At 33.4% G+C, this 27,756-nt stretch overlaps 1 protein-coding gene across 3 annotated transcripts in view; it reads right to left on the reverse strand.

The window, feature by feature from the left end:
- Positions 1-27,756, reverse strand: part of LOC138713097 (tetratricopeptide repeat protein 28) — a 212,104-nt gene that overhangs the window by 178,657 nt on the left and 5,691 nt on the right. Inside the window, exon 1 of one of the 3 annotated variants that reach the window (XM_069844864.1) lies at positions 8,237-8,332. The exons of the other annotated variants lie outside the window; for them this stretch is intronic. The gene's annotated coding sequence lies outside the window, so the exon portion shown is untranslated. Of the gene's footprint in view, positions 1-8,236; positions 8,333-27,756 lie in introns of those variants that run through there. 3 annotated transcript variants of the gene reach the window in all.

Consider the following 27,756-nt stretch of genomic DNA (forward strand, 5'->3'; position numbering starts at 1 on the left):
GAGGAACAGAGATTAAGAGTGCTTGAGAATAAGGTTCTTAGGAAAATATTTGTGGCTAAGAGGGATGAAGTTATAGGAGAATGGAGAAAGTTACACAACGCAGAACTGCACGCATTGTATTCTTCACCTGACATAATTAGGAAGATTAAATCCAGACGTTTGAGATGAGCAGGGCATGTTGCACGTATGGACGAATCCAAAAATCCATATAGAGTATTGTTGGGAAGCCGGAGGGAAAAAGACCTTTGGGGAAGTTTGCGATTCTGAACAATTAGTTGAGTTTCTAGGTATAGATGTAAGTAAACCCGAAACAGAAAGGTCTAGTGAATCTGAGCAAAAGAAATTGATATAGGCTAAATTTTAATTTAACTGAAAATGGAAATATTGACTTGAGTGAACAACAAGTCTTTACTATTTGTTGGGATCAGTATTGTTCAAAATAAAACAAAATAAGTTATATAATATTTGTGAAAACTGTATTTCATATCTAATAACTGATAACAGGGATGAATCTATAAATTTTATTAGCATATTAGTGACTCTCAAGTCGTACATGGAAATGTCACTTGTATACCCTTGTAAATTCGTGTTTGATATAATTCTAAATGCAGAAAACTGTGAAACGTTGGTAGAAAATTTCCAACTTCCTTTCTTTAAATATATCTAAATCAACTTTAGTTCCTTTTTCGTTAACAGCTGCCAGCGTTCAAAATTTAAAATTTAGCGATAAATATAGACTAATAATACACAGTGAAAATTGTTTAGATCCCAAAAGTTGTAAATGTCCACCTTTGAAAGAAGCCACGTATGTCAAATATCTGGGTATCATTATTGATCAGAATTTAAAATGGCCTCATCACATTACTTATCTTTGTAAGAGGCTTCGTAAAACAATTTATAAATTCGTTAATCTTCAATGCTACTTACCTATTAGAGTTCTACGAAATGTTTATTTGGCCATTATTCAGTCTATCATTCAATATGGTATAATTGTTTGGGGTGGAAGTACAAAAATTAATCTTAGTCCGTTAAATTTACTACAAAAACGAATAATTAAAATTTGTTTGAAGAAACGTTTCGATTATCCAACTAAATTAATTTATTCTGAATTTAATATATTTAATATTGAACAAATTTATAAGTATACGCTGTTAAAATTTTATCATAAAAATCGTAATAAGTTTGTATTACAGACACACAATTATGACACAAGACGAAATATTAATTCAACATTAGTAGAACCTAAATGTCTCACATCTGCTGGTCTAAAGCATAGCATAAATTTTGGCCCTCGGTTGTACAATGCTTTAACTAAATTACACCCAGAACTTCTAACATGTAACCCACTAACATATAACAAGAAAATTAGAAACGTGTTAATATCTTCAATTTGATTAAATAAATTTATAGCCTATGTGTATGAATTAATCAACCTATATTATATTTGTATTCTATAATTTTGAAATATATATTAGTCCTACTTTTCACGTGCGATATTATTCTTCTATAGTATTAATATTATATTATATAATTCCATTGCCGATGTAATTATATTTTAGTTCCTATTTTATTTTACTTATTTATTTATATTATTATTTTTTATTTTAATATTATATCTGAACTGCGACCGAGCACGAGCGCTGCTCATTCGGTCTCAAATTTTGTTAATACTACTGTATCTTCTTTTTATATTGCTTGTATTATTTTATTTGTATTTCTCTTTGTTTGTTTTGTAATTATATTTCTTTATTCTGTATATTTGAAATAAATAAAATTTAAATTGAAAAAATTGAAATTAACACTTCAACTCATACGTTCTCAATTCGTTATAATATATTTGAAAAAGTCTTATCACTATTTTATAACTAGAATATATTTATTGTTAAGAAAATTGTCTGTTATAGCAAATTCACGACAACAATTTGCTAAATGTGGTGGTCGAAATGTTGGTGTGAGAATTGCATTAGAAAATTGTTGATGTTATCCCTATTGAAATGGACATAACATAAATAATAAAATATTATCTCCCATGAGTCATTTCGCTATGACAGTAATGTTTAATAATGCTTGTCTCCTGTGTTTAATAAATTACAACAACATGTATGATATCGCCTTTAATCACCATTGTTCTAGCATTACTGCTTACGCTTCTGTGCCGAGCAAGGAGTAAATATGGCTGCCGCCGCCGAGAATGCGGTACTCTCTAATATACAGTGCTCTGTTTTGAACGTAACGATGACGCCCTCATAGGGAGCCTCTCAAGTTAGCAATTGGTATTCCTTTGCTGCAGTCTTTAGCAGATTTCGATAGAACAATATCCAGTTTAACATCAGTTCCAGGAAATGTAGGAGATAAAGTGAACGAGAAAACAGCAAAAACCCTGGCTATTATCAACTTAAAGAAATTCAAGATATTCTCGAAGGCAAAACACCCCAAAAACCAACAAAATTTTCTATAGAACAGCTCACAGCTTTTGTGCAAGCCCCTCTTACTTCTTGTAACGTAGAACGAAGTTTTTCGCGCTACAAAGCTATGCTGAGAGATAACAGACGAAGAATGACAACAGAAAACATACGTCACTGCTTAGTTGTGAACTGTAACAGCATAAATGGAGCATTCAGCAATGAGGCAAGCACTTCAAAATCCATAGACTAAACATAAGTTACCTATACCTTGTTATTTTGTTAAAATTATCTCAGACTGATAATGCAAATTTTGTAGCATATTTATCTATTTTACGGCATAAATGCATACATATTCTTCACGTTTTTAGGACATGAACTTCCTTTCCCTGCTAATCAGATATGCTACCTTGTTACAGTACAGGATCCATACACTCGTAAGTACCGGGGTTACCCCAACCAAGAATCGAATTCATGAATGGTAGCCAGATAAGCTACAGACACATTAAGGGGAGTCTGTACTTCCATATCTTACAATGTTAAATTCCTCAATTTTGACTGCATGGTTGACTGTGTGGGTGCGTTCGTGTGATGAAGAGTTGCGTCAAATAGTGTGTTCTGAAATTGATCTGTGTGTTGAGAATTTAATCGGGGTGTGTTTTAGTGTGTCTGTATATTTCATATTGTTCTAGTGTGTTGAGCTTTTTGTTTTTGGGTTGTATGTGTGGGATTTTCATGTCTGTATTTATGTTATTGTATGTGTGGTCAGCATTAGTTATGTGTTCGGCGTATGTAGATGTATTGTGTCCTCTGGTTATTGCTTTAATATGTTCTTTGTAGCGTGTTTGGAATGATCTGCCTGTCTGGCTTATGTAGAAACTGTCGCAACTATTACATGTGAGTTTGTATACGCCTGTGTGGTCGTATTTATTTGTTTGTGTTTTTTGTGTGTTGAGATGTCTTTGTAGTGTGTTTTCTGTTCTGTATGCTATGTTGTATTTCTGCTTTCTGAATGAAGATGTGATCTTATGTGTGCTTTTGTTTTCATATGTTAGTGTGATGTATTTCTTGTGTTCTTGTGTTTGTGTTGTGTTTTGCGTGTTTTTGTGTTAGTTAAGTTTTTGTTTTGTCTTTCTTATGATGTTGTCTATTATGTTTGGATTGTAACCGTTTTCTTGTGCTATGTATTTGATTGTGTTCACTTCTTCATTGTAGTGTTGTTGGCTCATGGGTATGTTGAGTAATCTGTGTACCATTGTCCTGAATGCAGCATGTTTGTGTTATGTGGGGTGATTGGATGTGTTGTGTATGTGTGTGTGGTGGTGGTTGGTTTTCTGTATATTTTGAAGGTGTGTTTGTTGTCAACTTTTGTTATGGTGATGTCTAGGAAATTTATGGAGTTGTTTTCAAGTTCTAGTGTGTATTGAAGTTTTGGGTGTAATTTGTTTATGTATTGGTGTAGTTTGTGTATTTGTCTTTTGTTTCCTTTGTATAGTAGGCCTATGAGTATGTTTTATTTTTGCTGAAGATGGAAATAATACCTAGGAATTATTATTGATCAGCATTTACGTTGGGATAAACAAATTGATTTTATGTGTACAAGTATAAGAAAGACAATTTATAAATTAATAATACTTCGAAATTTTATCACTAAGGAGGCATTGAGAACAATATTTTTAGCTTTAGTACAATCATTAATACAGTATGGTATAATAAATTGGGGTGGAGTAGCATCATCTGTACTTAATCCATTAATTCTATTACACAGAAGATTAATAAAAATTTGTCTAATCAAAAATATGGACTACCCAACAAATTTAATTTATACAGATTCTAAAGTATTTCCTATTGAAGAAATTTATAATTATGGTTTACTAACTTACTACCACAGAAATCAAATAAAACATAAATCTAATCGACATGAATATCGTACTCGAAGACAAAAGTCTACTTTCCCATTAATTGAGCCTAAATGTCATACAAGTGCAGGTCTTAAACATGGTGCTAGTTTCGGCCCAAGACTTTATAATAAAATTACAAACCATTTTCCGAATTTGAAATATTTTAAAATTGAAGCTTCTAAAGAAGAAATTTATAAAATTATTCATGACATATAATATTAACAAATGTGTGTATTTTTTTACCCTTTATTTCTGTCGACTATATTCATGTTTTTATTGAATATCACTGGCTACTGTCGGATTGTCAATTTATATTAAATGTGTTTTTTCTGTCTTTTTTTTTTTTTTTTTTTTTTGCTTTTGTGTGTTATTTATTGGTTTGAATTAAGTTACTTACTGTATTTAGTAAACTGTCCTTGTAAATTTTGTGTTATATTATTGGCTAAGACCACACCTACACGAGCCTGGCTCTTACGGTAGTGGCTAGAAACATTTTTGTTTTATAATTTTAATTTGTACTCACACGCTAGCTAGCTAAAATAAATTTAATTAATCTTAATTTTTTTATCTACTGTGTAAAATGCCAACACATTGATATCGTATATTAATTTCAGCCTTGCGGGTACAATACTTTCTGAGAAAAGTGCACAAATGTCACAAAAAATAAGAAAGTGCAGAAGAAAACGTGTCAAAGTTTTCGTATCTTACAATGTTAAATTCCTCAATTTTGGGCGCACTTTTCTCAGAAGTTATAAAAGACAAATGTAGAAAAAATAGGGCATATGTAACCTAGATTTACATATACAACCAGCTAAATAAATTTAAAATTCCACTGAGCAGTTAGCAAAAAACAGACAAAAACAAATTCATTGATAACATTTTTGCATTAAGAGTTAGTACAAATTATATTTTTATTTTTCCTAAAGACAGAGTAAAAGAAAAAATAAAATCGCATTATCATTTTACACATTAAACTACCGAAAAACGATAAAAACTAAACTTTCATTTTTTGTCAAAATTCGATGTACAGACTCCTCTTAAAGGACTCGTTCACCCAGAAGTAATGAGATTGGGCTAATCGAACTGAAATCGAATCTCGAAATAGTACCACAGTCTAGTATATACAGTCAAGAAGCTCAATACGTAGTAAATATGCATCCATATATAGTTGCTAACCACTAGGATCGCTACTATCACTTCATTACAGACAATGCGAAATAGTACCTGCACAGTCTTTTGTTCCTAGCACCCTCATAAACTCAAGCTTCGTGACTGTATATACTAGACTCTGATAGTAGCTAGATACGCCACCAATTCAGTCACGCTAAAAGATCCATACACTCTCAAGCATCTGGATTACATCTGCCTCGAATCAAACCCGAGATAACTGGCACTACAACGTGTGTTAAAATTCTCGTTGGACAATCTAGTCATGTGGTTAGCATGTGGCAAGGTCGTCGCTAAAAACAATAAGGATAAACAGAAAACAATCTCCACTTCTTCCGGGTATCGAACCGTTTAATTTGTAGCCGAATACGCTACCACTCAACCGCAGTGACTGTATATACTAGAACTGTGATTGTAGCTAGATACGCCACCAATTCCGTCACGCTAAAGGATTCATACACTCTGAAGTATCTGCATTACATCTGCCTCGAATCAAACCCGAGACCACTGGCACTACAACGTGTGTTAAAATTCTCGTTGGACCACCTGGTCATGTGGTTAGCATGTGGCAAGGTCGTCGCTTAAAACAATAAGGATAAACAGAAAACACAATCTCCACTTAAGGGGACTGGGTATTCTGAGCATATGGCTGTTGTGTACGAGTGAAGAGATTTTGCTATTAGTCTTCAAGTTTTTAATCTATTAATTTACAATTTTTACAGCATTACACATATTATTTGTAGGTATATTTTGATTTTTAGATTATCTTCCTATGTCTTTTACTTGATTTTATAAAAAAATTTTAAACCTGAAAAATATGAATTAAATTTAAGTTGAAAACATAGATATTTCATGAACATTTTTTCCCAGAGAATATTTGCATTACAGGTTCCTTAAAATTCAAGCATATTTCCAATGCAGTTGACTATATTTTCAGCCATATTAATCACATTATATATATTCGTTCAATTAAAAAAATATTTTCCATACTGAGAAAAAATATATATTTAAAAATTTTCATATTCTTTAATACTTTTCTGGTTGTGAAATCCATAATAATTTTGATAACCATATGAATGTGGCTATGAATCTTCACTACCATATGAATTAGGACTATACCAAATTTCGAACTGCTGAACCCAGTAGTTTTTGAGAAAAATGTTCCTAAATTATCTATGTTCTTAACTTAAATTTAATTAATATTTTTCGGGTTTAAAATTGTTTATAAAATCATGTATACGAGATAGAAAGATAATCTGAAAACTGAAATATACCTGTAATTATTGTGTGTATACTGTGAAAATTGTAAATTGATAGATTCAAAAGTTAAAGAATAACAGAAAAATTTCTTCAATTATTTCACTTACACACAACAGTCATATGCTCAGACTACCTAGTTCCCTTAAAACCCGAGAGCAAACTAGTCTTAATTACGAATTCAGTGGTGTTGTAATTCCGCAAGAACAATGTTGTAAATACCTAGGAGTGTATTTAAACTCCAAACTTTCTTGGGGAGAGCATGTTAATAATGTTACGGGTAAATCATGGAGGGCACTTCACTTTATTATGAGAATCTTGAGAAAGGCTAGCCCCAAATCGAGGGAAATAGCATCTCTAACGTTAGTGCGACAGTTAATGGAATACGGAACTACATGTTGGGATCCCTATAGACTATATCAGATAAATTCCTTGGAAAGAATCCAGTATAGGCCAGATAAATTTGTTAAAGGTAAAAGAGAAGATGGAAACGATACGATAAAAGAACTTAAATGGGAAACTTTGGAAAACAGACGTAGGAAAACTAGAATAACATCATTGTATAGAGCACATCTAGGTCAGAAAGCATGGGTAGACATAACGGCTCGGTTAGAAAAGTCAACGTACTATGGTAGGAACGATCATGAGTTTAAAATCAAATGTAGGAAACAGAAAACGGATGTAGGTAAATTCTCATTTTTAAATAGAACTATAAATGATTGGAATGACGTACCTGCAGCGGTCTTTGAGGGCTGTCCTTCCTTAAGGAGATTCAAGAGTAACTTAAAAAGTTGTGTATAAAGTGCAAATTAAAATTAAGGTGTCATTTAACATTTAATTTTTTTAAGGTGACATGTATTTATTTATCCTGACGAGTTGTTTCCTTGGTTTGAATTGTAAATTATTTAAAAATAGCGTGTAAGAGGGTCTTAGACTAGAAATGTTTAGTTTAAATGTAGTTCTGTTTATAAGTACAGTATGCATAAGGGTGTAATTATTTGAACTGTTGTATCAGTGAAGCGAGGTGAGTCAGTGAAGTTATGGTTTTACAGTGCAGTGAACAGTTCCGATCAGTGATAATTTATAGCGTCAATGAAATGTGTTCTATAGTGTCAGTGAAATGTGTCCTAAAGTGTCAGTGAAATGCGTCATAGTGCCACTACAGTGAGTGAGATGAGAGTAAAGTGAAAGACTATTGAAACTTATGTAGGGCCTATACATAATTATGTAGGTTGTATTGTAAAATTAGGTATTTTATTTATGTTTTATTATTATTGTGTTAAATTGTATTGTGTATAAAATTGTATTGTGTATTGTATAATTGTATTGTGTATACCACTGCCACCGGGTGCTTGCCCACTTGCAGTGTAAATAAATACATACATACACTTCTTCCGGGTATCGAACCGTTTAATTTGTAGCCGAATACGCTACCACTCAACCGCAGTGGAGAACTAAAATATAAATACGAATAATAAAAACTGAAATAATCTGGCAGGCAGTACTAACTGTGTTGTATCTCCCTTCAGGCGCACGGAATCACATCTTACAAAACAATGCACCACGGCTGACTCCACCACGCGCCGCCCGGCCAGACAAACCCTCCTCCATGCTGCCAGCTGCAGCCTCCCAACCTCCGATTCCTCTCTCTACTGTCGATTGTCTTAAGTCTTCGGTTGTTTCACATCCCTGTCTCCCAGCGTTGCCACCTGTTGTTAATTCGCCGACCTGGTCTTCCATTTAAGTTAATGGAACCATATCAAGGACGCAGAAACCCTACACACATTCCCCGAGCTCTTCATGCCTCTTAAAATAGTGCATGCAGCAAAGATACGTAATATATCGTTTCACACATTTAGTTAAGAAGGACGTTTTGAAGGAAAGTGATGTTATGAATGTCGTAAACGCAAATGTTAATGCGTAATCTTAAGGGATGCATGAGAGCCACGGTTATGAGTAGGGAACGGATTTCTAGGTGCTAAAAAAGAGAGAGATTTAGGACTTTATAAAATCCAATTTACAACTTTAATCTAAGGGGTGAATGAGAGCCACGTTATGAGTATGGAATGGATTTCTAGGTGCTAAAAAAAAGAGATTTAGAACTTCATAAAATCCAATTTACAACTTTTATTTAAGGGGTGTATGAGAGCCATGGTTATGAGTAGAAAACTGATTTCTAGGTGATAAAAAGAGAGATGTAGGAGTTTATAAAATCTAATTAGGAACTTTAATTTAAGGGGTGTATGAGAGCCACGGTTATGAGTAGGGAACTGATTTCTAGGTGCTAAAAAAGAGAGAGATTTAGGACTTTATAAAATCCAATTTACAACTTTAATCTAAGGGGTGAATGAGAGCCACGTTATGAGTATGGAATGGATTTCTAGGTGCTAAAAAAAGAGATTTAGAACTTCATAAAATCCAATTTAGAACTTTAATTTAAGGGGTGTATGAGAGCCATGGTTATGAGTAGAAAACTGATTTCTAGGTGATAAAAAGAGAGATGTAGGAGTTTATAAAATCTAATTAGGAACTTTAATTTAAGGGGTGTATGAGAGCCACGGTTATGAGTAGGGAACTGATTTCTAGGTGCTAAACAAGAGAGAGATTTAGGACTTTATAAAATCCAATTTAGAACTTTAATCTAAGGGGTGAATGAGAGCCACGTTATGAGTATGGAATGGATTTCTAGGTGCTAAAAAAGGAGATTTAGAACTTCATAAAATCCAATTTACAACTTTTATTTAAGGGGTGTATGAGAGCCATGGTTATGAGTAGAAAACTGATTTCTAGGTGATAAAAAGAGAGATTTAGGAATTTATAAAATCCAATTTAGAACTCTAATTTAAGGGGTGTATGAGAGCCATGGTTATGAGTAGAAAACTGATTTCTAGGTGATAAAAAGAGAGATTTAGGAATTTATAAAATCCAATTTAGAACTTTAATTTAAGGGGTGTATGAGAGCCACGGTCATGAGTAGAAATCGGATTTCTAGGTGCTAAAAAGAGAGAGATCTAGGACTTCATAAAATCCAATTTAGAACTTTAATTAATGGGTGTATGAGAGCCACGGTTATGAGTAGGGAAACGCATTTCTAGGTGCTAAAAAGAGAGAGATTTAGGACTTCATAAAATCCAATTTAGAACTTTAATTTAAGGGGTGTATGAGAGCCACGGTTATGAGTATGGAAAGGATTTCCAGGCGCTAAAAAAAGAGAGATTTAGAACTTCATAAAATCCAATTTAGAACTTTAATTTAATGGGTGTATGAGAGCCACGGTTATGAGTAGGGCAAAGCATTTCTAGGTGCTAAAAAGAGAGAGATTTAGGACTTCATAAAATCCAATTTAGAACTTTAATTTAAGGGGTGTATGAGAGCCACGGTTATGAGTAGGGAAACGCATTTCTAGGTGCTAAAAAGAGAGAGATCTAGGACTTCATAAAATCCAATTTAGAACTTTAATTTAATGGGTGTATGAGAGCCACGGTTATGAGTAGGGAAACGCATTTCTAGGTGCTAAAAAGAGAGAGATTTAGGACTTCATAAAATCCAATTTAGAACTTTAATTTAAGGGGTGTATGAGAGCCACGGTTATGAGTAGGGAAACGCATTTCTAGGTGCTAAAAAGAGAGAGATCTAGGACTTCATAAAATCCAATTTAGAACTTTAATTTAATAGGTGTATGAGAGCCACGGTTATGAGTAGGGAAACGGATTTCTAGGTGCTAAAAAGAGAGAGATCTAGGACTTCATAAAATCCAATTTAGAACTTTAATTTAATGGGTGTATGAGAGCCACGGTTATGAGTAGGGAAACGCATTTCTAGGTGCTAAAAAGAGAGAGATTTAGGACTTCATAAAATCCAATTTAGAACTTTAATTTAAGGGGTGTATGAGAGCCACGGTTATGAGTATGGAAAGGATTTCCAGGTGCTAAAAAAAGAGAGATTTAGAACTTCATAAAATCCAATTTAGAACTTTAATTTAAGGGGTGTATGAGAGCCATGGTTATGAGTAGGGAACGGATTTCTAGGTGCTAAAAAAAGTAGGGATTTAGGACTTTATAAAATCCAATTTACAACTTTTATTTAAGGGTTGTATGAGAACCACGGTTATGAATATGGAACGGATTTCTAGGTGCTAAAAGAGAGAGATTTAGGACTTTATAAAATCCAATTTAGAACTTTAATTTAAGGGATGTATGAGAACTATGGTTATGAGTAGAGAACGGATTTCTAGGAGATAAAAAAGAGAGATTTCGGACTCTATAAAATCCAATTTAGAACTTTAATTTAAGGGGTGTATGAGAGCCATGGTTATGAGTAGAGAACGGATTTCTAGGTGCTAAAAAAGAGAGATTTAGTATTTTATAAAATCCAATTTACACCTTTTATTTAAGGGTTGTATGAGAACCACGATTATGAGTATGGAACGGATTTCTAGGTGCTAAAAAAGAGATTTAGAACTTCATAAAATCCAATTTAGAACTTTAATTTAAGGGGTGAATGAGAGCAACGGTTATGAGTAGGAAACGAATTTCTAGGTGCTAGAGAAGAGAGATTTAGGACTTTATAAAATTCAATTTAGAACTTCAATTTTAGGGGTGAATGAGAGCCACGTTATGAGTATGGAACGGATTTCTAGGTGCTAAAAAAAAGAGAGAGATTTAGGACTTTATAAAATTCAATTTAGAACTTTAATTTAAGGGCTGTATGAGAGCCATGGTTATGAGTAGGGACCGGATTTCTAGGTGTTAAAAAAAAAGAGAGATTCTGGACTCTACCGGGTTCCTTAAAAGCCAGTAAGTAAGTAAGTAATTTAAGGGGTGTATGAGAGCCACGGTTATGAGTAGGGAACGGATTTCTAGGCGCTAAAAAAAGTAGAGATTTAGGACTTTATAAAATCCAATTTACAACTTTTATTTAAGGGTTGTATGAGAACCACGGTTATGAATATGGAACGGATTTCTAGGTGCTAAAAAAAGTAGAGATTTAGGACTCTATAAAATCCAATTTAGGACTTTAATTTAAGGGGTGAATGAGAGCTACGGTTATGAGTAGGAAACGGATTTCTAGGTGTTAGAAAAAGAGATTTAGGACTTCATAAAAGCCAATTTAGAACTTTATTCTAAGGGGTGTATGAGAGCCATGGTTATGAGTATGGAACGGATTTCTAGGTGTTAAAAAAGAGAGATTTAGGACTTTATAAAATCCAATTTAGAACTTTAATTTAAGGGTTGTATGAGAGCCACGGTTATGAGTAGGAAATGGATTTCTAGGTTCTAAAAAAGAGAGATTTAGGACTTTATAAGTCAACATGTGTCACCTACAAAGTAAATATATGTGAGTAATGTTGATATAATTTAAATTTATTGCTAAAATATATTATGCCTTTTTAAAATTTATAATGCCTTTTCCAAAGATTATTGTGCCTATTTTTACGTTTTATGGCCTTTTTTTGCCTGCATATTTTAACTGTTATAAATTCCTAAACACTGAATAAACTAGACAGAAGTTTCTTTCCACAAATAGAAATTAATAAAACACACTTTTGTTTAAATTAATTCGTCACACACACGATATTAAAGAGTGTATAAATAAACTTAACAAAAAATAATTCGTTAAAAATAGCCCATGTAATTGCAACAGAACAATCAGAAACGAACCAACTCGTTGTCATGGTGACGCAAAACTCATTCCTTGTGTAATAAACCAGTTGTGTGGAACGAAATAGGCTTGGAGCACTCTAAACAAACGAGCGCGAAAATTTGACACCTTGAGCGCCGAGGTGACCCGGTACGTGTACCGAAATGGAACACGTTTTACGTCAGAACTTACGTAGGTAACAGTCGTTTTCAACTGTAATTCCACTCGACACATCGCAATTTACGTGGAAAACTTGCCATTCGGCTAACAGTATGTTTCGGATTTTAAACTTTAATCGAGATATGTGAAAAAATTGCTTAATAGCATCATATTAAAATTAACAAATATTGGAAAGCATGTTAAAGTAAACACTTTCAACTGTTCAAAAAGTCCACAACGATGCAAGACCTATATTTAATAACGGTTGTATTGAATTATTGTACAGTTCTCAATTTATACAAAATTTGTTCCCAACTTAAGAAATGTTTAAAGAATAGTTATAATATAATTATGTGTTGAGAGAGATTTTCTTTTGTTTTTGGTTCACTATATCGGCCAAATGACCTCGTTTCATAAACATTCCGTTCACAAAAATAGTTCGATGAGATGAGGACAAGTAGACTGCAATAATTCAGATTCGGATTTGTTTTGCCCACTGAGGTCTAAGTTCTACAATACTAACTATTCAACCTAGAAAGTGGTGCTAAGGGGAGAGGATAGTAATTTTTAAAACTTTTTTCTTATTTGGTGTAAAATATTAATTTTTTGTATGTAGAAAGCTCATGGCTATAGCAACTGAACAAAATATAAATATTTTGAATAAATTATTTGGGAGGCAGATTTGAAAAAAAAAATGTACCCAATGCAGGATTTTACTAAACTCGATATATCTAAGCCATTTTTAAAGATAAATTCAAACACTATGTTACAATTTATTTGTAAAAGCACGCTCTACAAACTGTCTGTAACAGAAATTTGATATTAGTTCCTACATTTGTAAAATAAACAATTAAAATTTAATAACATTTTTTTTATTTTCTTTCTTTCAAACAGAGAGACTTATTTTTAAAATGAAATCAATTAGGGAAATTCCGTTACAGAGAAAAGTTTCCTAGTAGTCTAGAGAATGTGTATTCTAAATTTCATTCATATATCTTTAATAGTTCAAAAATTATATCGATTTTTGTCTGGCTATGTAGCGAAAAAAGTAAAGTTCCAGAAACAGCAATCAAAGGGGGTGTGATTTAATAATCCAGAGCGCAGGAACTTGAAAAATGGCGTCTCAACATCCAATAAGGGCACAGATACCCACACAATGTTATACAATGTATTCCACACACATCACAGAGTATTTTAAAGAAAAATTTGGTTTTGAAAAAAAAATCAAGTTCCGGAAACAACAAACAAAAGGGCGGTGTGATTTAAAAATCCAGAGCGCAGGAAGTTTAAAAATGGCGTCTCAACAACTGATAAGGGCACAAATACCCACAAAATATTATACAATGTATTCTACACATATCACAGAGTATTTTAAGGAAAAAAATTGTTTTTTGAAAATTTACTCATTTTTCACCAAAAAATACCATCCTCTTCCCTTAAAAGGACTACATTCAGCAATGGATGTCTAAAAATTCTTTCAAGAAATAACTCACATTACAGTGTCTTACAAAAATGTCTACTTAAAAACTGTGAAGTGGCAGAATTTACACAAATGATGTCTATCAAAAGCTTTAGAAATGAATGGTTAATGTAAATAGCGTACTTAAAAAACTAAAAGGCGATTTTGAGCTTTTAATACTATTATTCCCTTAAAAGTTAATCTCACGTTAATACACGATTTTGGAGTCCCTGCTTGAAACAGTTTGAACCAGGTAGCCCGGGTTCGATTCCCGGTCGGGGCAAGTTACCTAGTTGAGGTTTTTTCCGGGGTCTTTCCTCAACCCAATATGAGGAAATGCTGGGTAACTTTCGGTGCTGGACCCCGGACTCATTTCACCGGCATTATCACCTTCATCTCATTCAGATGCTAAATAACCTGAGATGTTGATACAGCGTCGTAAAATAACCTACTTAAAAAAAAGTTTGAAGGTGATTGATAACCTTCAAATTGATAAAATTCCACAATCATTGAAGACAGATATATGACTATTATTATTATTATTATTATTATTATTATTATTATTATTATTATTATTACTACTACATCATTTTTGTCATAGTATCATATGTCATCTATTTTCCAGAAAAGTTCCGAAATACTACAAGAGAAATTGTGAACGCAGAAAAGAATATTTTAAAAGTAATAAAAAGATAGAGTAGGCGTTTCTAACACGTTGAAGAAATGTCAAATCAGAGGTTAACAAGGAAAATTTCAGAGTGAGAGGTGAAGGCGATAAAAAAGGGGGAGACCAAAACAAAAATTGATGAATGGTGTCCTGAGAAGTATGAATCGACAGGAAAAGATGCAGCCCATTAATTCTTAAACTGTGGTCCGGAGACATCTGGAGGTCAGCAAGTGAGTTTTTAAACTAAAATTTTGTTATTTAATTATTAATAATATAATAAAAAGCCATATCATTAAAATGTGTAATTATTACTGTTTTTATTAATAACAAAACTAATTTTGCAAAATTTGTAAACTACACTTGACTTTGTAATAATTTGTAGAGTGAAAAATAAAGACCTAATATTACACATGAAAATATTTTCTTACCTTGTAGGCCTACTAAGCAGAAGTATATAGTTAATGTATTAAGGGATCCGAAAAAATTCACATAATAATAATAATAATAATAATAATAATAATAATAATAATAATAATAATAATAATAATAATAATAGAATGGAAACAATTGCCTCATGGATATATACAACTCAATAGACATTTACAACTAGATTCATTACTTTTTGCAGACGATTTAGCTCTGGTGGCATCCTCAGAAGACGAATCACAACGTTCAATTTTTAATTTTAACAAAATTGGAATTAAATATGGTATGAAAATCAATAAATAAAAAACTAAAATTATGGCCTTCTGCGGAAAATACCCTGTACCTAGCAAAATGTGTTTAGATTCAAAAATATTAGAAAGGATAAATTATTTTACATATCTCGGATACACATTATCTTTTTTCGATGAAGTAGACATTTCACAGAAAATTTCTAAATACACCAAAACAATGGTAATAATTAACACCATTATGAAACCTTCCCTAGTACAAAGGCATACTCGAATTCGCCTTTACAAGACCTTGGCGAGACCTGTACTTTGTTACGGCAGTGAGGCATGGACATTGAGGAAGAAAGACGAAAGCAGAATAACGGCTAATGAAATGAAATTTATGAGATATGCAGCGGGATATACGAAATGGGATCACAAACGCAATGAAGATGTGATGGAAGAATTACAACTAGAACCTGTAATTAATCACGTAAAACATTATCAGAACTGGATAAATCATCTGCATCGCTTGCATAGAGATAGAATCCCAAAAGTCATGCTCCACTATCGTCCAAACGGGAAGAGTTCTATCGGTCGTCCAAAGAAGCGCTGGATTGAAAATTCAACTGTGAGATCGTAACAGGCCATTTGGCCTAATACTTGAAGGGAAGAAGAAGGTAATAATAATAATAATAATAATGTATGTATGTATTTATTCACACTGCAATGGGTATATACCCGGTGGCAGTGGTAACTAATTACACTCAATAATGGCAATAATAAACTTATTAATTAAAAATATAATTAATAATAATACTAATAATTAATACTAATACTAATAATAATAATAATAATAATAACAACAACAACAGGCAATATACTAAATTAAATGAAACGATCACTTAAAATCACATTTGAAATATTCTAATTTGTATCTTAAAACTAAGATCGAACTAAAACCCACGAGTACATGTTCATACCTGCACAAGTACCTTTCAGCACTACACTCATTTCGCTGTCAACTCACTCACTGCACTGGAACTACGACACATTTCACTGATACTATCCTGATTTCACTAACACTTCAAAAACATTTCACTGTTCAAATTCTTTGCACTACCACTATAAACTATAAAGCTTCACTGACAGGAACACGTTTCACTTACACAGCACACTTCACTGACACGACATACTTCTTCACTGATACAACACACTTCACTGACACAACATAATTCTTCACTGATACAACACTTCAATAACAACATATCATTTACACCCTTTAACTACTGTGTATAATTATCGTCTATTAGTAAGGTCCTTAAGCCTATTTTTACATGCATTTTTGGTTGTTGGTAAAGCCTTTAGTAAGTCTGCAGGTAAAGCATTCCAGTCCCTGATAGTACGATTGAGAAAAGAAAACTTTCCAGTGTCCGTCCTCTGCCTTCTTTCCCTCAATTTATATGAGTGGTCGTTCCTTGAAGAGTAATTTGGCGGCTGCAACCTATTTTTTATTTCTCTCCAGGCAGGCTCACCTCTGTATGTTTTGAACAGTGCGCATAATCGAATTCGCGTTCTCCTGTCCGTGAGTTTGTCCCATTTTAATGGTGAATTTTTCCGACAACACTTAACAATATTAATAATAATAATAATCTTCACCATTATCATTTAAATTGAAATAAAATTTAACAATTTCAGAGACAGATGTTATATTCTGTTGATGTTTATTCAATAATAATTTCAAAACACACTCACAACCAACACGTCTGCTTTCTGCCCTCCCAAACATTGTCTGAAAGAAAGTCGTTCTTCCTTGACTTCGCTGTGAGGCCGCGCATATGAACAATAGGTAGCACGTGTCAGCTAATAACACAAATAATATATTATGATCTGCATACAATGTAAATGCATAAGAGCACATCTTATAATAGAAGCTCTCAACAAGCTTGGAAGACAACCAACTTCAACATCCATTCATAAACAGTTGACAACTTTCTGCGTGCAGTTCGCTGGACATAACCAATAAAATACTTCGGTTTGTTTTGGACCAAAACAATAGGTGTAATTATTATTATTATTATTATTATTATTATTATTATTATTATTATTATTATTATTATTATTATTATTATTAGCAGAGTTCGTATAGGTCAGTTTCTGTCAAATGCGTTTCCAGTTCACTGCGGGCTAAAGCAAGGAGATGCACTATCACCTTTACTTTTTAACTTTGCTCTAGAGTATGCCATTAGGAAAGTCCAGGATAACAGAGAGAGTTTGGAATTGAACGGGTTACATCAGCTGCTTGTCTATGCGGATGACGTGAATATGTTAGGAGAAAATCCACAAACGATTAGGGAAAACACGGAAATTTTACTTGAAGCAAGTAAAGAGATAAGTTTGGAAGTAAATCCCGAAAAGACAAAGTATATGATTATGTCTCGTGGTCAGAATAATGTACGAAATGGAAATATAAAAATTGTAAATTTATCGTTTTGAAAAGCCGGAAAAATTCAAGTACCTGGGAGCAACAGTAACAAATATAAATGCCACTCAAGAAGAAATTAAGCACAGAATAAATATGGGAAATGCCTGTTATTATTCGGTTGAGAAGCTTCTATCATCCAGTCTGCTGTCAAAAAACCTGAAAGTTAGAATTTATAAAACAGTTATATTACCGGTTGTTCTTTATGGCTGTGAAACTTGGACTCTCACTTTGAGAGAGGAACGTAGGTTAAGGGTGTTTAAGAATAAGGTGCTTAGGAAAATATATGGGCTAAGAGGGATGAAGTTACAGGAGAATGGGGTTACACAACACAGAACTGCACGCATTGTATTCTTCACCTGACATAATTAGGAACATTAAATCCAGACGTTTGAGATGGGCAGAGCATGTAGCACGTATGGGCGAATCTAGAAATGCGTATAGAATGTTAGTTGGGAGGCCGGAGAGAAAAAGATCTTTGGGGAGGCCGAGACGTAGATGGGAAGATAATATTAAAATGGATTTGAGGGAGGTGGAATATAATGATAGAGACTGGATTAATCTTGCTCAGGATAGGGACCTATGGCGGGCTTATATGAGGACGGCAATGAATCTTCGGGTTGCTTAAAAGCCAGTAAGTATTATTATTATTATTATTATTATTATTATTATTATTATTATTATTATTATTCACTATACTCGTACAAATAGCCAGATCAATATTGCACAGTATGACTAATTCCTCAGACAATTCCTAGGTTCGTTAAGTCTCTTTCACAATATACTCTAAAACGTAACTTTATATTAAAGCTAGAAAGTATTCTATTAAATGTGACCATTCACAACACGCTTACGTTGGTGTGACCTTAACGACCTAAAGTCAGAAGCTTGGTATTTAGCTACAAGTTTAAGTGTGCGTCAAAGCAACGATCGTCCAATAGGACTGCAGCGGTAATGAAAGATCGTGAATCGAATTGACAGCAAAACCTTGTCGTCCTTTTCCACGGCGTGCTCTCCGCCCTTAAAGGTATGAGGAACCGTACAGCGTGCAAAACCAGACTGCAATATCAGAATCAACGCCCAAACTTCATAAAACAAAATGTAAATAAAGTTTGTTGCCTCAGCAACAGACAGTCGATTCCTGCCCACAATCGATTACAACAATCGACAACACAATTATAGAACCAATAGAATTGCTTATTCCTTGCTTACGCATTTTCCTTCTTAATGAACATTTCTTTTTCACGTTTCTGCTATCTATACTAATAATAAATCTGTAGCCGAAATTTTTCTGGTAATTTTCGATTTTCCAAAAATAATTGGTCCTAACATATATAATTAACCGCTCTGAAAACGAAAATCGCTTTTTTTTAATTTTTGTTTGTATGTCTGTCTGTCTGGATGTTTGTTACCTTTTCACGCGATAATGGCTGAACCGATTTATATGAAAATTGGAATATAAATTAAATTCGTTGTAACTTAGATTTTAGGCTATATGGCATTCAAAATATTTTATTTAAAAGGGGGGTTTATAAGGGGGCTTGAGTTAAATAAATCGAAATATCTCCCTTATTATTAATTTTCATTAAAATATTACATAACAAAAGTTTCTTTAAAAATAATTTCCGATAAGTTTTATTCGATGCAAAAGTTTGATAGGACTGATATTTAATGAGATAAATGAGTTTCAAAATTACAATAACAACGCCATCTAAGGCGGTGTAATGAAATAAAAACAAATGACTTCGTCTATAAGGGGCCTTGGACAACAATCGAAAGCTATGAAACATAGCCTACAGAGAATGTTTCTGTTTTTATATGAAGTAATATCGGAAACTAAATTAACCGATTTGTATAATTAATTATTAATTCATCATTGGAAAGTGTAGTATCTCTAGATGGACATAATGCTATAATGTTATTACAGTAACTTCTGAGTGAATCGAGGACAGGTAAGATTAAAATAGCTTCTTATGCACAGAAAACTTGATAGGTTATTCTGTACATTCGTTTCCTGTATTTCCTAAAATAATTTTTATGACCAAATGTGCGGTCTCTGGATCAAAATGATCGCATTTTAATTTTTTAATACAATTTAAATTAAGTAACATAATAAACGATTTATCCTTCTATCAAACACGAATGTTCCCTGGATCAAACGTCCTATTTTAATTATGTAATTACTTTATATTTATTTCTAACGGGTGCAGCGGAGCGCACGGGTACGGCTAGTACTAGAATATCAAGCTAACGTCATGCTTCAAATACAGAACCTGAGTATGCTCGCTGCATCTCTAGATACGTAAATTTTCTCCTTTTCAGTCCTTTATAAGAGCAAATTATTCTTTATCTTAACATTCCCTTTTAACAAGAATAGTCATTGCAAATCTGTGCCAGGAATTCAAAAATAGTAACAACGGCCTACTGATACACCCAAAGATCCTACACACGATATGATATGATTACAGATGCTAAAGCGTGAATAAAGAAACTTACGTAACCAAAAACTTCTATACCGGGTGGAGACTTGCAACACGCACCCTAGGGATTTCAATGCTAAAATTTATATTAGCTCTCCTAATTATTATAGAAGAAAATGTCAAAGTTTTTGTAGAGAAAAAGATTATGTATCCAATTGTTTTATTAAATTAATATTTTTATTATGAGTGTTTGGAATTAATTAAAATTAAAAAGTAATTATAACCATCTTTAATGAAAACATAATTACAGTAGGTCATGGATAACTGATATTTGTGTTTAAAACAAAACAGTTTAGGATCCATCCAGCTATGATGAAGTTTAAAGAGAAAACAAACGAATGTGACATCAATGTGAATTCAATTTTTACAGATAAACAATGAAAATACCAATGTTTACATTATTTCATGGTAAATTAGTAAATCACAATAAATGTTCAAATAGACTTCCATGCTGCTAAACAATAACCAAGTCTATTATAAAACTCTCGTCTGACATTCACTGGCTGCATGTTTGATATCTTGTTGCAACCATTTAATAATTTGAACTTTTGCTTTCATGGAATACATTTTCTCAGATTAACAAATGAAACATAAACAACAATATCTTCGCATTCAAATATTTTTTACTAATCCATGGCCAACTATGATTAGCATGCATTAAAAATTATTGGCTGAAGTATTTTGTATTACGTTTTTTATAGTGTTTATCCCCAGCCAACCAAAAATTGTTTTTAAAGGTATGAATGGGTGCAGAATTTTTTTCTCTACAAAAAACTTTTCTTCTACAATAATTAGGGGAGTTAATATAACAAAATATAAATGTTAGCATTGAAATCCCTGTGGCTCGTGTTCCAAGTCACCACTCTGTATAGTGATCGCACTGTGTCGTTAATAGTATAAAACCATATCAAAACTTTAAACAGCAACATGATCGTTCATACTATTTCAGCAAGTCTGAGGGTAATAAACGATTCTTACAAGATGGAATTGAGGGACCCGGAATTAGGCGCATCTCGCCCACACCAGTTGACTATGCTAAGGTTTGCTGTGCAGCTCACATATTTCTAAGCCAGCCCCTTAGTACTTCGCCAACTGGTAACCAGGGAAATGATGTGAATATGAGATAATGGATTGAAGAGTATTCGGAGTAATGATACTGTCTTATCAAGGGGGAACGAGAGAACCTTGCTCGCCACAAGGTTCACTGCAGATTTTCCAACAGTAATCTCACTAGAGGTTTTGATTTATGTAGAGAAAATCAAAACTCGAGTGGGATTTAATTGACTATTACACGATTAGAAGAAAGTATATAAAGATTAGAAGAAATAAAGTACTCTAATACAATAAAATATTAATTGACTTACTAAAATACTAAACTGTCTTCAAAACGTATTATTGTACCATCTCATCCTTACAAATATTCCGCTAGATGGCAGTTCTGTGTTATGATCAACTGTTGTGTTATTACAGTTGTGCCAACTATACAGTCTTCATTGAATTCTATGAACGATTACTATACTGTTTTCGCTGTAAGAAAAATCCTAATGTAAACACAAGCACGTTGCTGTCATACCCGTGATTGGCTCCCAGTCGAAACACTCACACGGCGCAGAGAAATATAGTTCGTGTTTAGAAACCATAATCTTGTATTATTTGAAAATAAAAAAAAAATCAATTCTAGTTGTTAAATACAATGAAACATATAACTTCACTCATATGTAAAACGCTATGTAAAAGAAAAACTACTTTTATATTTTGTTATGTACTATGAACGCGGATTAATACCGACAGTAACACCGCGGTAGTCTGTTCTTGTAAGAGCTGGCGTCACTACGTAAGCACGTGGTACTGAAGTATGGCTTCTGTATCCTCGGTGTGTGTGGTTATTAGTCATAAGATTAGAAACCTTCTCAAAAGCGGAAAAACAAATAATCTTAAATGTATATAATAAATTATGTGATAATTTAATTACAGTATAATTATAAATTAAATGTTTCCTCAGCAAACGAATGCATAGTAGTGAGGTTAGGCCTACTTGACGAGTAACGGGAAATGTTTAACATGAAACAGAATGTACAACAGTAGGCGGGAACACGCATTGAGAATCTATGGCGCCAAACAGCGGCCAATGAAGCCTCACTTCAGTCACGTGCTATTGTTTACATTAGGATTTTTCTTACAGCGAAAATATTATAGTCAAGAAGGCTTTGTTAATTCAGTTTCATTTTTATTAAAACAGTTGCATTCCACTTCAATTATCAATATATATTAAACAATCTCTGATACGTGACTATCCATAATCTCATACAGCAGAAGCTATATAACCCAAATAATATAAACAAGATAAGCCACCGGCGTGGCTCAGTCGGTTAAGGCGCTTGCCTGCCGGTATGAAGTTGCGCTCGGGCGCGGGTTCGATTCCCGCTTGGGCTGTACCTGGTTGGGTTTTTTCCGAGGTTTTCCTAGCCGTAAGGTGAATGCCAGGTAATCTATGGCGAATCCTCGGCTTCATATCGCCAAATACCATCTCATTATCACCAATCTCATCGACGCTAAATAACCTAGTAGTTGATACAGCGTCGTTAAATAACCAACTAAAAAATAAACAAGATAAATGATACAAAAGTTTTAATTAAGGATGATGAAATGAACATAAATTATTTTGAAATCACAATGTTGGCAAACAAACAAACAAATGCTAGGGAGGTGATGAAAACTGTAGGATAAGCAGCCATGATTGTTTGAAACACGTCGTTCTGGACCGTTTTATTGATCTGCACTAGTAGGACGTAGTAAAAATGTAATAGTCAATGAAAAATATCAGACCTGAGCTGGACTCGAACCCAGACCGTCTGCACAAAATACAAATGGTTTAGCCCACACAGCCACCGCAGTGACAGCCACCTCTGCCAAGTATATTGTTGCCGTTTTGCTTGGAAATGACATTTGCGGCGTGTCGAGATGGTGTCCCGCCGCCCATCGACAAAACCATGAATTTCAACACCCTGCACGCATTTGTAGTACTGCTGTCTGCTCATCACCACATTCCGACCTCATTCGTGTCCATATCTCGTTATATACCTACGTCAGAGAAAACAGAGCTTCATCTTCTCAAGCTCATGTAGGTCGGAGGAAAAATTTAATTGAATTCTCATTCATTTCGCAATAATGACAGCATCTTTTTTGCGACTTGATCCTTAGAAATTATGTGAATGAAACGACAAAAGTAGACAATACTCTGCCTTGCAGTTGCTTCCTAATTAATTTAATGTAATCACGTGAAGTGTCAATTACTTAATATGTCACACTTTGGATGCAGTGGATGTATCATAACTGTCAATTTAATTCCACTGCACTTGTGACATAGAAACATTGTACAGCTAAAAAATAGTGTTTTCAATAGTAAGATCATGTTCACTATGTGGTCCAATAAACAGAATCTAAAGCGGGACAACATAGCAAAAAATAGTCAGAGACTTAAATTAGTTAATCTTAGAGTGGGGTATTGCAAAGGGCAGAAGCGTACAACGAAATTAAAAAAAAATAAACTACATGTGAAGAAATTACTTTTCGAGAGTGAAATTTCAGATGTCTTATTTTATTATTAGGCCTATTTTATTTTGCAAAAACAGACAATGATTTACAATTAACAATATTCCAGTTACAATAAAATTGCCAAAAAAAGTGTGATATGAAAATATTGTTAATAAAAAATTACTTACAAATGGCTTTTAGAAAACCCGGACGTTCATTGCCGCTCTCACATAAGCCCGGTCCCTATCCTGAGCAAGATTATTCCAGTTCCTACCATCCTCAAATCCATTTTAATATTACCCTCCCATCTATGTATCAGCTCCCAAAAGGTCTTTTTCTCTCCGGTCTCTGAACTAACACATTATATGCATCTCTGGATTCGCCCATACGTGCTACATGCCCTGCCCATCTCAAACGTCTGGATTTAATATTCCTAATTATGTCAGGTGAAGAATATAATATTTTCAGTTATGATTTGATTAGATGATTTGTGCTCCTGTTTCGAACATCTGTTTACTTTCAGTTCATAAGAAAAACATTCTCTGCGTGAGCTCTGCTGCATGATATGCTTACAACACAACGCACTAGTTTTTTTTTTTTTTCTGAATTTCTAGCTCTAACATTGTTTGATTTTAAACTGTGAGCCCTGAAATTATTTCTGGCAAGTATTACCTGCTACAGAGATTGCACATTTCAGTGAATCTCTGAAACAACAGAATCCATAATATAAATCCATCTTTGATCATGAAAAAATTAAATGTTTCAAATATATTCTTGCATTATGGAAAAATAGTAGAGAAAAATGCTTGAAAGCTGTATCTATACGGTTTAATTTTCCATGCACGTACGCATGCTATCTGGGAAGAATATTGAAAGAATACAGTTTAAAATGCGAGTTCAATTATGATGCATGAAGATTTTGTGTCTGCATGGTGCGCCGTTTTGAACGTCATTTTCATATATATATATATATATATATATATATATATATATATATATATATTAATATTATAATATATATATATATATTAATATTATAATATATATATATATTAATATTAATATTACATGCATTTCTTGAATGTGTAAAGTTGAAAGACTGGTTGAACCGTGTAGATGCACTTGAAGAAAAGAAAAATACGGGAGTCAAGAGGCTGTTAAAAGTTAATGCTAAATATGGGAGATCTCGGGAATTACGGGAGGGTTGGCAACCCTGCCTATAGGGCCTATTCAAAGAACTCTTGCTTTCACCGCCATATTTAGCTGCAGCTGATCCAACAGAAGATTAGGACCCAATTTGTATCAAAGCATACCGGTATTTGATTCTTTGACCATACAGAGGTACAATTTCTTAATTTTACCAAAATCAGGTTTTTATATTAATTTTACGCAAGGACTAACACAGCATAACGTTAGATATTTGATAATATACGGAAAGTAAACTGTTACTGATTACGCAGAAACTAGCGCTCAGGTAGTTCCGGTGATTTTGGAAGTGGAAATGGTTGAATTTGTAATGGATTTTTGTGGAGTTGGATTTCAAAAGTTAAAGATTTTATAGGAAAACATTTGAAGGAAAGAAATTGTTCGGAAATGTACTAATTTACGTGTGAAATGAGCGGTGCGTGGTAATGGAAGTGCAAACGTTGTGGTTTCTAGTGAAGGAAAGGTGCGTAGGGACATAAAACACACGATATGAAGTAACGTGAAGGACGGAAAGCTTGTATTAATGCAATAACAGCCATTGGCGTAGCTCAGTCGACTGACTGAGACCCTTGCCTGCCGATCAGAAGTTGCGCTCCGGCGCGGGTTCGATTTCCGCTTGAGCGGATTAAGTGGTTGGATCTTTTCAGAGGTTTTCCCCAACTGTAAGTCAAATGTCAGGTAATATATGACGAATCCTCGGCCTCATCGCGTCAAATACCATCTGTCACCAGTCAAATCGACGCTAAATAACCTAGCAGTTTATACAGCATCGTTAAATAACCAAGTATAAAGAAATTCAATAGCCACTGAAGAATAGTGAAGCACAACAAATAAAAATGAAATAAACACACAGTTTCCATAATGTAATTTCGTTTCTACGTCCGCCATGACGCTAGCCAATATTGACAACATCACTAAACTAGTTATTTGCATTTCATCACTGGCTCTATTACTTTAATGTAATCTAAGTTTTCTTCATACTGTAAATACTTTCGTTTTTGTTTACCGAGATTTACATGTAATATTTACTTGATATCTTTTGTTGAGTAGTATTGGATTGTAACTGTTTAAATTTAAGTTTAAATACCATTATTATATGTATTACTACTGTTATTTTCATTTTATCTACTCTGTAATTACATTGTTGAGTGGATTAAATAAATAAATAAATAAATAAACAAAAATCACCAAGATTTGAAAATCCTGATTCGTATATGCAAGATATAACAAAAGCTAAGCTAACCTAACCTGTCACAGATTCATATCTGCAAGGCAAAGCGTGAGTGTACACTAGCGTGAAACTTTTCTAATGTCACTAAAGTTATGTTGGTATGACTGGTGAGACAGTTGAAGGTACACAAGCGGAGTAGTTTAGTCCTGATTATCGATACCCAAGCAGTGAATCACGGTTGTTTCTCATGTCTGGTGCTATAAATCAGTGAATAAAAACATTGTATTTTCCTGCATCAAAAATAAAATAAATATGAATAATAAGTGGTATTTTACCGCGGATCAAAAACGGTTTAAAGTGCATACGACCGTGGCTCATTGAAACTGTTGCGTAAATTACAGTTCTGTGAAATATATTTTGCCACAAAGACACATGGAGACGCCGTACAGCAAGAGAGGTGAACACGTGTTGACAAAGTTAAATGCGACATTGGTTTTCTATATGACTAGTGGCTTGTGCAGCAAATGCTGTAAACTAAGTTCATTAGACGTTCAAATAAACATTTTTCAGATTTATTTTCAATGAAGAATACCAGACATTCTGGAAGTTATTTGCTTCCATAACAATGAAAGATACTCTCTCTCTCGAGCCAATACTGAAGAGAACCACGCATATAAATATCTACACCACACAGTCATTAAATATATGAAAAAGACCTAACCCCACTTGATTAATAAAATTTTTTGATTTTTAATAATATTATCTTACGTAAGTTTTATAGCTTTCAGTAACATATACTATATCGCCGCCAGTCAGTAAATATAGAAATCAAAATCTAATTTAAGTTATTCTCTACATCTACTTATATAACCCCAAAACGTTTCACTTTAATATCATCAATATAGCATTAATATGTATAATTAATGAAAAATAGTCACATCATGGCATTAACTACAATACTATTTCATTTCTAATGGTAATAATGTCATCAAACCACCTCACGTTTTGTAGTTTTTAACATCCAATACACAGCTGTACCCAGAAAATTACATACCACAGAATCGAACCTGCAAATTATTTTTAGTAAGTTAAGTTTTTAGTAATCAATTTAATTTGAGCTCTAAATATGTCAGCATTCTTGCAGATCATGGCCTTCGTGTAATATTGTTTACTGTAGTGTGTGTTTTGTTTTATTTTGAAATGCAATTAGCTAGTTCTCAAAACTGACAACAGATGGATTTTGGAAAATAGGAAAATTATGTTGAAAAATTGACATTTCACTGAAAACTACTATTTTTCTGAAAAACTTTGAGTTCCAAGCTTAAAAATGAGGGGTCATTTATTAAAATCCGTTCAGCCGTTTTCCCGTAATTTCCATTACCAGTTCAAATTATATATATAGATATGCGTACTATAATCAGTGTTGCAACTGAAGGACGGGAAACGGGGAAATTTCCTTCCCTTCTGTCTTTTTTCCCCACCAACTTCTGCATTCCTGCGTTTATCCCCAACCGGGAAAAGAAAATTTCCATCTCTGAATATGTTTCCATAATATTATTAGTACCACACCGACCCGAA

This window comes from Periplaneta americana, chromosome 14, assembly GCF_040183065.1.
Source record: "Periplaneta americana isolate PAMFEO1 chromosome 14, P.americana_PAMFEO1_priV1, whole genome shotgun sequence".
Classification (NCBI taxonomy): Eukaryota; Metazoa; Arthropoda; class Insecta; order Blattodea; family Blattidae; genus Periplaneta; species Periplaneta americana.